The 8,183-nt window shown below is 48.5% G+C and overlaps 1 long non-coding RNA gene across 1 annotated transcript in view; it reads right to left on the bottom strand.

Annotated features, from left to right (window-relative positions):
* The window catches only part of LOC112074948 (uncharacterized), a 7,012-nt gene extending 5,396 nt beyond the window's left edge, over nt 1–1,616 (bottom strand). Inside the window, exons 1-2 of the long non-coding RNA XR_011477183.1 lie at nt 1,572–1,616; nt 1,065–1,222 (exon numbers count right to left, since the gene is read on the bottom strand). This is a non-coding gene — a long non-coding RNA (uncharacterized lncRNA). The remainder of the gene's footprint in view (nt 1–1,064; nt 1,223–1,571) is intronic.
* Nucleotides 1,617–8,183: the final 6,567 nt, after the last annotated feature.

The raw sequence follows: 8,183 nt of genomic DNA, 5'->3' as shown, positions 1-8,183 counted from the left end.
CCAAACCTTCCATAACCAAACAATACCTACAGCCTAGAGATAACCTGGAGAAGAGTCCCCTAAGAACGGTCCTGTGGCTCTGTTCAGAACACAACTCAAACACCCCACAGACCCAAGACAGCAAACACATGTGACCCAACCAAATCATGAAAAAACAAAAATAATACTTGACACATTGCGAAGAATTAAACAAAAAACAGAGCAAACTAGAAGCATTTGGCCCTAAACAAGATACACAGTGCAAAGACCTGACCACTTGACTGACCCAAACTTAAGGAACAGCTTTGCTATGTACAACTCAGTGACATAAGCCTGCTATGAAAAGGCCGCCGTAGGCAACATGGCTCTCAAGAGAAGACCAGGCTATGTGCACAACTGCCCACAAAATGAGGTGCAAAACTGAGCTGCACTTCCTAACCCTCCTGCCCAATGTATGACCATATAGAGACACATATTTCCCTCAGATTACAACAGACCCACAAAAGAATTTGAAAACAAACCCAAGTTTGATAAACTCCCATATCTACGGCGTGAATACCACAGCAGCAAGATGTGACCTGTTGCCACAAGAAAAGGGCAACCAGTGAAGAACAAACACCATTGTAAATACAACCCATGTTTATTTATCTTCCCTTTTGTACTTTAACTATTTGCACATAATATGACATTTGTAATGTCTTTATTATTTTGGAACTTCTGTGAGTGTAATGTTTACTGTTCATTTTTATTGTTTATTTCACTTTTGTTTATTATCTATTTCACTTGCTTTGGCAATGTTAACAYATGTTTCCCATGCCAATAAATCCCTTTGAATTGAATTAAATTGAGATGAGACAACTCCAACCTGACAGAGAGGAGACGAGAACTCATAACAACTGAGTCTAAGGACAGATCCATTATTCTAGACATGAGACATGGGTCAGTGTGTCTGGAGTAGATCAGGGTACGGGCTGACAAACTCAATACTGCCCGGCTGGAACAGACTGTCTGGGCACGGCCTTCCCTTGTTACCTAGCAGCCTGGTACATCTTGCTGGTCGGCATGGAGACGGTGGTGTGCGTTACCTAGCAGCCTCGTACATCTTGATGGTCATCAGCGTATCCTCCATGGTTTTGTTAACCAGTGTGTTGATGCTGGACACAAAGAAGTTGATGGCTCCCAGCAGCGTCTCTCCATTCTTACATAATAACTTCTGGGTCTCTGCGTTGTACCCAAACTCATCCTGGAGGACACATCAGGTCATTAAACACTGATCAATCTGATCAATCTGATCAAATCATCATTAAACACACACGCTGATCAATCTGATCAATCTGATCAATCTGATCAACCAATACATCAATCAGTCCAACCAACAAATCAAAAATCAACCAATGTATTCATGACACTTTTCAGATTCATCACAAAGTGCTTAATTATTTTTTTAATGACCTGAGCTAAAGCCCCCAAAGACCAAACATTGTTAAGTGGCAGCCCTACCTCTTGATTAAAGGTCAGGGGTTAAAGGTCAGGGGTTAAAGGTGATTTCTGGCTGAGGGGTCTGGACTAGGGGTCAGAGGTCAGGTTCTAACCCGTAGTTCAGGTGATTTCTGGGTTAGGGGTCTGGGGTTAGAGGTCAGGTTCTAACCCGTAGCTCAGGTGACTTCTGGTTAGGGGTCTGGGGTTTAAGAGGTCAGGTTCTAACCCGTAGCTCAGGTGACTTCTGGGTTAGGGGTCTGGGGTTAGAGGTCAGGTTCTAACCCGTAGCTCAGGTTACTTCTGGTTTAGGGGGCTGGGGTTAGAGTCAGGTTCTAACCGTAGCTCAGGTGACTTTCTTGGTTAGGGGTCAGCCTAGAGGTTATAAGGTCAGGTTTCTCACCCGTAGCTCAGGTGAACTTCTGGCGTTAGGGGTCTGGGTTATGAGGTCAGGTTCTAACCGTAGCTCAGGTGACTTCTGGTTTAGGGGGCCTGGGTTAGAGTCAGGTTCTAACCCGTAGCTCAGGTGATTTCTGGTAGGGGGTCAGCCTAGAGGTTACAGGTCAGGTTCTCACCCGTAGTTTCAGGTGACTTCACGGCTGAGGTCGGTGAAGGTGTCCCCGAGGGCGTTGTTGCGTCTGCACCATGCTGTACAAGTGATTGGTCAGGGCTCTGGCCAATCGCAGCACATTCTCATACTTCCTCTTGGTGTCCCGGAGGACTTCTATCTGAGCCTCCAGTTCTAGATCCACAGTCCTAGAACCACGACCAAACCGCTCTGCGCGATCATCTGTTTAGTGCACTGGAGAGAACGAGGGAGGGAAGCAAGAAGAAGAGAGAAGGAGGAGGGAGAGAGGTGGGTGTGAGATGAGTTCGATGGAAATCATTAAAACACGACCTAGTTAACACAGACTAGTTAACACAGGTAAGTTAACACAGGTAAGTTAACACAGACTAGTTAATTGGTTTTGGATAAGAGCATCTGCAAAAACCATTAAAAATAGCTCATGTAAAACAGGTAAGTGAACACAAGAAGGTAGAGTGTCGTACTGGGGTAGTGTGGCTCTAGTATTCTAAATACAGCCCAGGTAATTCTGACACACATGCAGATTACAGTACCGACGTGTAGGCGTCTGAGGTAGATAACAGTACCGGTAGGTGTCTGAGGTAGATTACAGTACCGTGTAGTGTGAGGTAGATTACAGTACCGTGTAGATGTGAGGTAGATTACAGTACCGTGTAGGCTTTGAGGTAGATTACATTTGTACTTGAGTAGTCGTACTGTAGGCGTTTGAGGTAGATTACGCAGTACCTTGTAGGTGATTGAGGTAGATTACAGTACCGTGTAGGTGTGAGGAGATTACATACGTGTAGCGTTGAGTAAATACAGTACCGTGTAGATTGAGGTAGATTACAGTACCGTGTAGGCGTCGAGGTAGATTACAGTACCGTGTAGGTTGAGGTAGATTACAGTACCGTGTAGGGTTGAGGTGAATTAGTACCTGGTAGGCTGAGTAGATTACAGTACCGTGTAGGGTTGAGGTAGATTACAGTACCGTGTAGGTGTTGAGGTAGATTAACAGTACGTGGTCGGTGTCGAGGTAGTTACAGTACCGTGTAGGCTGAGGTAGATTACAGTACCGTGTAGGTGTTGAGGTAGATTACAGTACCGTGTAGGTGTTGAGGTAGATTACAGTACCGTGTAGGTGTTGAGGTAGATTACATGTACCGTGTAGGTGTTGAGGTAGATTACAGTACAGAGTGTAGGTGTCGAGGTAGATTACAGTACCGTGTAGGCAGTTGAGGTAGATTACAGTACCGTGTAGGTGTTGAGGTAGATTACAGTACCGTAGGTGTTGAGGTAGATTACAGTAACCGGTGTAGGTGTTGAGGTGATACAGACCGTGTAGCGTGAGGTAGATTACATACTTGTACGGTGTGAGCCCCATTGCTTCATGAAGTCCAGTTTCTCTACAGCCACTCCTCTGGAGGCCTCCTCTGCAGTCATGAATGTGGTGCATTGGATATACTTTGTCTCCTGTCTTGTCTCTATCGTCTGTGCTCTTTGTTTCGGCGTTAATCTTACTGCTTACGCGATACGCTGGGGAGGAGGAAGGGACGTGGAGGAGGAGAAGAGGAGGAGGACGGGAGATAAGACGGAGAAGAGAGGAAAGGGAAGGGAAGAGGGAGGATGGAGAGGAGGGGAAAGAGGAAGAGGAGACAGAGTTGAGAGGAGCGGGAAAGGAGGAAGAGGAGGCGACAGGGAGGGATGAGAGGAAGGGGAAGAGAAGAAGGACAGGGAGGGGAAAGGGAGAAAGAGGACGGGACAGGGAGGAGATGGAGAGGAAGGAGGAAGAGGGAGGAGGGACGAGAATGGAGAGGAGGGAAAAGAGAAAGAGGAGAGATGGAGAGGAGGGGGAAAGGAGTTAAAGAGGAGGCGGGACAGGAGGATGAGAGGAGGAGGAAGAGGAGGAGGGAGACGGGAGGGATGATAGGAGAGGAAGGAGGAAAGAGGAGATGAATTGGAGAGGAGGGGAAAGAGGAAGAGGAGAGATGGACGAGGAGGGGAAGGAGGAATCCAGGAGGCGGGAACCAAGGGGAGGGATGAAAGGAAAGGAGGAAGAGAACGAAGGGACAGGGAGAGATGGAGAAGAGGGGAAGGAGGAAGAGGAGGCGGGACAGGGAGGGATGGAGAGGAAGGAGGAAAAGAGGAGGAGGGGAACGGGGGGATGAGAGGAGGGAAGGAGGAAAGAAGGAGGGAGGAACAGGGAGGGATGGAGAGGAGGGAAGGAAAGAAGGGAGGCGGGACAGGGAAGGGATGAGAGGAAGGAGGAAAGAGGAAGGAGGGACGGGGAGGGAATGGAGAGGAGGGAAGGAGGGAAGAAGGAGGGAGGGACAGGGAGGGATGGAGAGGAGGGGCAGGAAGAAGAGGAGGCGGGACAGGGAGGATGAGAGGAAGGAGGAAAGAGGAAGGAGGGACAGGGAGAGATGGAGAGGAAGGGGAAGATAAAGCAGAGGCAGAGAAGGGGGAGTGAGTAGACAGTACATGAAACTCCATGTTAAAGTGGCAAAATCCAGACAATCCTGACAGAACATGTCCATTGTTTATGAGGTCATAGTATGTAGTAGCGTACTCCACAGTAAACACCGTCTCACACCTTTCTCAGGGAACAACGTCCTAACACAACGCCTCCGTCACCGTAACAACATGACAAGCAGTGCGAGTCGGTGATCTGCCAACAGACAGTGAATGAGAGAGAGAGAAGAGGCAGGAAACTTGGAGGTGTGTCAGGAAGTAGGAGAAGAGTGGGATACTCAAGGTAAAGGTTCACTACTAACCACATATCTAGGATCAGCCCTTAACCAGAGTCCCCCACTTTAACCAGAGCGGGATGGGAATAAGAACTGACCGTGGACCAGTGGTTAGGGTAAAGGTCTGACTGGCTGACTCACCTAAAAACAGTAGTTCATGAAGGGGTAAGGTATACCTGTGTATGGCTGACTGGATGTAGGATTAGGGTTATGGGTAGGGTCAGGTTGGGGGTCAGGTTGGGGGTCAGGTCAGGGATGTAGGGCAGAGGGGTAAGAGTGGGGTACGTAAGGTACGAGGCATTGGGGTCAGGGTTAGGGGATGTAGGGCAGAGGGGTAAGAGTGGGGTACGTAAGGTACGAGGCATTGGGGTCAGGGTATGTGTCCGATTCTGTCACAGGAAGGAAGTGATCGTTTAGGGGTATAATTGCTTTGCGGGCTCGGATACGGTTGGTACAGTGGGAGGAGAGTTCCAGCCAAACTCAGGGAAGAAATGATTAGTAAAGGTGAAGATATGGAGGGATGAGGGTTTAGGACAGATGGATGGAAGGAATAAATGGACTGGACCAAGGATGGGTTAGAGGGGAGGAGGAGAGRATGAGAGGAAATGAGAGGAAATAGAAGAGACGAGACAAGGAGAGGAAGACGAGATGAATCCCAGAAAAATTCTCAGGAAAACAACAGTTTACACAGAGATACGTTAGAGTGTGAAACCCAAGAAGAGAGATGTGGAAACAGCAGCTCCTGATGCACCAGACAGACTGACCAAGAGAGGATGAAACATGTCAACAAGGGAAATGTAGTGTTCCCCGAAAGAACGGAAGATCAGAGAGAGAGAGCGAGAGAGAGAGAGAGAAGGACGAGCAGAGGAGAGAGAGAGACGAGAGAGAGAGAGGAGAGAGAGAGAGGAGAGAGAGAGAGGGACGAGAGCAGAGAGGAGAGAGAGTTTAACGGGAGAAGAGGCGGCTTTATTCCAGACAGTGATTTCCCCACAGCCACAACAACAAAGGAATGGTAGTGTTCCCTGAAAGAGACGGAGGGAGAGACGAGTTTAAACGGGATAAGAGGCGGTATTCCAGACAGTGATTCCCCACAAGCACAACAACAAGGGAACTGTAGTGTCCCCTGAAGAGGACGGAGAGAGAGAGAGGTTAACGGGAGGACGTGAGGCGGTATTCCAGGACAGTGATCCCACAGACAACCCAACAAGGGCAGCAGTAGAGGATACCAAAAGAGGAGAAACCAATTCAGTCTTGAAAGAGAGAATGAGAGCGTATGATTGAGCCACCACTTGTCCTGTGACTGGGATGCGTCTTGTACTGAAGCGTGTAGTGCACAGCAGGGCCTGAGAGAGAGAGAGAGGAGAGAGAAAGAGAGAAGGAGACAGAGAGAGAGACAGAGAAGAGAAGACAGAGGAGGACACGATAATGAAGGAGAGCAGATAGGAGCAGAGAAGAGAGAGAGACAGAGAGAGAGACAGAGAGAGAGACAGAGAGAGGAACAAGAGAGAGAGAGAGAGGTGATCTTAAAAGGGGAGTGCACCATTATTGTTGAGCATGACGGTATTTGAAGTCAAAGCGGTTCAGTTTCTTATTGTACTATCCCCCTGCTTTCAGTTCTCCCTAGTCCCATCCTTGTTACACTGTTCTATCCCCCTGTTCAGTCCTTAGCCCTTCCTTGTACTGTCTATCCCCCTGTTCATTCCTAGCCCCTCGCCTAGTTGTACTGTCCTTATCCCCTCCTGTTCAGGTCCCTAGCCCCTCCCTTGTACTGTTCTATCCCCTGTTCAATCCCTAGCCCCTTCTCTTTACTGTCCTATCCCGATTCAATCCTAGCCCCTCCCTTGTATTTCCTATCCCTGTTCAGTCCTAGCCCCTATCCTTGTACTGTTCTTATCCCCTGCTTCCAGTCCCTAGCCCCTCCCTTGTACTGTTCTATCCCCTGTTCAGTCCCTAGCCCCTATCTTTACTTTCCTATCCCCTGTTCAGTCCCTAAGCCCCTCCCTTGTACTGTTCTGATCCCCTGTTCAGTCCCTAGCCCCTATCATGTACTTTCATATCCCCTGTTCAGTCCCGAGCCCCTCCCTTGTACTGCTTCGTATCCCTGTTCAGTCCCTAGCCCCTATCTTGTACTGTTCCTATCCCTGTTCAGTCCCTAGGCCCCTCCCTTGTACTGTTCTGATCCCCTGCAGTCCTAGCCCTTTGTCATCACCTCGCTCTCTTGTACTGTTACTCATCGTCCCTTTCATGTCCCTACCGCCCCCTTATATTCCTTTTACTGTTCCTATCCGCCATTTTCAGTCCCTAGCCCCTCCCTTGTACTCCTATTCATCCCTAACAAGTCCATATGTCCAGTCCCCTAGCCCCTCCTGTATCGTGTTCTAATTTCTGTTCAGTCCCTAGCCCCTCCCTTGTCTGTTTCCCTATCCCCTGTTCAGTTCCCTAGCCCCTCCCTCTTACTGTCCTATCCCTGTTCAGTCCCTAGCCCCTCCTTGTACTGTTCTACTTCCCCTGTTCAGTCCCTAGCCCCTCCCTTGTTACGTGTCCATTCCCTGTTCGAGTCCCTAGCCCCTCCCTTGTACTGTTCTATTCCCCTGTTCAGTCCCTAGCCCCTATCTATGTACCTGTCCATCCCCTGTTCAGTCCCTAGCCCTCCCTTACTGTCCTAACCCCTGCTCAGTCCCTATGCCCCTATCTTGTCACTTTCTATCCCCCTGTTCATGTCCCTAGCCCCTCCCTTGTACTATTCTAACCCTGTTCAGTCCCTAGCCCCTATCTTTATTGTTTTCTAACCCCTTATTAGTTATGCTAATATGGGACTGGATTCCTCAATTAGAGAGGACGCATCACTACTTGAACAAGACTAGTAATTCCTAGACTCCTAGGCCAATAGGGAGACTACGCATCCCATAACTGAACAGATCAGTAACCTAGGATCCTAGCCAGATAGGCAGAGACAGCATCACTACTGAAATAGACAGTAATCTAGATCCTAGCCAATAGAGAGACCACCGATTCACTACTAGAACAGACATTACACCCTCAGACTCCTAGCCAATAGAGAGACCACCATTCCACCTACTGAAAAGACTAGATACATCTTGAGATCCTAGGCCAATAGAGAGACACACCATCACTTACTGCAACAGACAGTTAATCTAGATCCTTAGCCAATTAGAGAAGACAGCATCACTACTGAACAGACAGTAAACCTAGATTGCCTAGCCATAGGGAGACACCATCAACGTACTGAACAGACGAGTAATCAGATCACTAGCCAATAGAGAAAGACACCATCATCTACTGAACAGACAGTAATCTTACGATCCTAGCCAATAGAGAGACAACCATCACTACTGAAGCAGACGTAATCTAGATCCTAGCAATAGAAGACAGCATCACTACTGAACACGAGACAG

The sequence above is a fragment of the Salvelinus sp. IW2-2015 genome, unplaced genomic scaffold (assembly GCF_002910315.2).
Source record: "Salvelinus sp. IW2-2015 unplaced genomic scaffold, ASM291031v2 Un_scaffold2898, whole genome shotgun sequence".
NCBI classification, from domain to species: Eukaryota; Metazoa; Chordata; class Actinopteri; order Salmoniformes; family Salmonidae; genus Salvelinus; species Salvelinus sp. IW2-2015.
This window is presented reverse-complemented; position numbering and strand designations above follow the sequence as displayed.